A 2,658-nucleotide genomic window follows, 5' to 3' on the forward strand; every position below is an offset into this window, starting at 1 on the left:
TGAGGATTCACATATGAGGGAGAACATATGTCGATTTTTTTTTTCTGAGTCTGTGTTACTTCACTTAGTATAACAGTTTCTAGTTCTATCCATTTACCCGCAAATTTCATGATTTCATCATTCTTTACTGCTGAGAAAAACTCCATCATATAAATGAATCACCTTTTCATTATCCACTCGTCAGTTGAGGGACACTTAGGTTGCTTCCATCCCTTAGCTATTGTGAAAAGAGCAACAACAAATATGGATGTACAAGTGTCTCTGCAACAGGATGAATTCTTTGGGTATATACCAAGGAGCGGTATAACTGGGTCAAATGGTAGGTTCATTTGTAGTTTTTTAGTGTTCTCCACACTGCTTTCCATAGGGTTGAAAAAATTTGCAATCCCACCAGCAGTGGATGACCATTCCCCTTTCCCCACATCCTCTCCAACATTTGATATTATTTGTTCTCTTGATCTTAGCCAGGCTGACGGGGGTAACATGAAATTTTAAAGTGGTTTTAATTTGCATTTCCTTATTACTAATGATGTTGAACACCTTTTAAGATGCTTTTAGACATCTTTATTTTTTCTTTTGAGAACTGTCTGTTCAGCTCCTTAGCCCATCTTTTAATCGGGTTACTTCCTTTCTTGATTCTTTGTTTTTTGAGTTCGTTATGTATTCTGGATGTTAAACCTCTGTCAGATGTGTTGCTGGTGAAGATATTCTCCCACTCTGTGGGTTTTCTCTTCACTTCCTTGGTCATCGCTTTTGCTGTTCAGCAGCTTTTTAGTTTAATGAGATCCCACTTGTTGATTCTTGACCTTAATTCCTGAGCAAATGATGCCTGATTTAGAAAGTAGAAAATCTTTTCCTATACCTATATTGTGTAGGTTATTGCCAATGTTTTCTTCTAACAGTTTCAGAGTTTCAGGCTTCACACTGAGGGCTTTTACCCATTTGTAGTTGACTTTTGTGCAAAGTGAAAGATAGGGATTTAGTTTCATTCTTCTATAGATGGAGATCCAGTTTTGCCAGCACCATTAGCTGAAGATGCTGTCTTTCTTCCAGTGAATGTTCTTGGCCCCTTTGTCAAATATTAGGTGGTTGAAATTGCATGTCCTCATATTTGGGTCTTCAATTTTGTTACATTGATCTTTTTTTGTGCCAGTACCATGTTGTTTTTATGACTATAACTGTGTAATACAATTTAACATCTGGTATGGTAATCCCCCCAGCATTGCTCTTAGTGCTCAGGGTTGCTTTGGCTTTCTGAGGTCTTTTGTGCTTCCATATGAATCTTAGGATGGTTTTTCCAATTCTGTGAAAAATGTCATGGGGATATTGATTTGGATTGCATCAGATCTATAAATGGCTTTTGGTAAGATGGTCATTTTCACAGTATTAGTTCTTCCAATCCATGAACATGGGAGGTCCCTCCATCTTCTGATGTTTTACTTAATCTCTTTTTAAAAAATATTTTATTTTATTTTTTATTTTATGTGTATGAGTGTATAGCCTGCATGTATGAGTATACCCGTGTCATGTAATGCTGCGGAGTTCAGAAGAGGGCTTTGGATTCCCATGGAACTGGAGTTAAGGATGGTTCATAGCCACCATGTGGGTGCTGGGAATTGAACCCAGGTCCTTGGCAAGAGCAGTCAGTGCTCTTAACCACTGAGCCATCTCTCCAGCCCCTTTATTCTGAGATATTTATTTTATTTTCTTTTATTGAGGCTATTGTGAAGGGAAGTGTTTCCATGTACTCTTTCTCTGATTGCTTCTTATTGGTATATAGAAAGGCTACATACTTTTGTAGATGAATTTTGTAACCTGCAACTTTACTGAAAGTGTTCATCATTTCTAGGAGTTTTCTGGTGGAATTTTTGACTTTCTTACATATAATATCATATCGTCTGCAAAAAGGCATAATTTGATCTTATCTTTTCCAATTATTACTCTTTAATTTCCTTCTCTTGTCTTGTTGCTCTTGCAAGAGCTTCAAGCACTATGTTAAAAAGGAGTGTAGATAGTGGACAGCCTTGCCTGTTTCCTGATTTTAATGGGAATGCTTCCAGTTTTTCTTCATTTAGAATGATGTTGGCTGTGGGTTTGTTGTATATGGCTTTAATTAGTTGAGGTATGTTCCCTCCAGTCCAATTCCCTCTAGGACTTTGAACATAAATGCATGTTGAATTTTGTCAAAGGCCTTCTCTTCATCTATTGAGATGACCATGTGGTTATTGTCTTTGGGTCCTTTTATATGATTTATGACGTTTACTGACTTATCTATATTTAACCATCCGTACATCTCTGGAATAAAGCTGACTTGATAATGGTGGATCATCTTTTTGATGTGTGTCTGTATGCGGTTTGCAAGTATTTTGTTAAGAATTTTTGCATCTATATTCATTAAGGATATGGGTCTATAGTTTTCTTTTTTGGTTGTATCTTTACCTTTAGAGTGATGCTGGCTTCACAGAAGGAATTTGGAAATTCTCCTTCCATTTCTATCTTTTTCAATAAACTAGTACTGGGTATATATCTTCTTTAAATGTCTGGTAGAAGTCAGCTGTAAATCCATCTGGTCCTGGGCTTTTTTCAGTCAGGAGGTTTTGTATTACTGTTTCAATTTCCTTGTGTGTTATGTGTCTGTTTAAGCTGTTAATCTCTTCT

This window comes from Nannospalax galili, unplaced genomic scaffold, assembly GCF_000622305.1.
Source record: "Nannospalax galili isolate Female #2095 unplaced genomic scaffold, S.galili_v1.0 scaffold880, whole genome shotgun sequence".
Lineage (NCBI taxonomy): Eukaryota > Metazoa > Chordata > Mammalia > Rodentia > Spalacidae > Nannospalax > Nannospalax galili.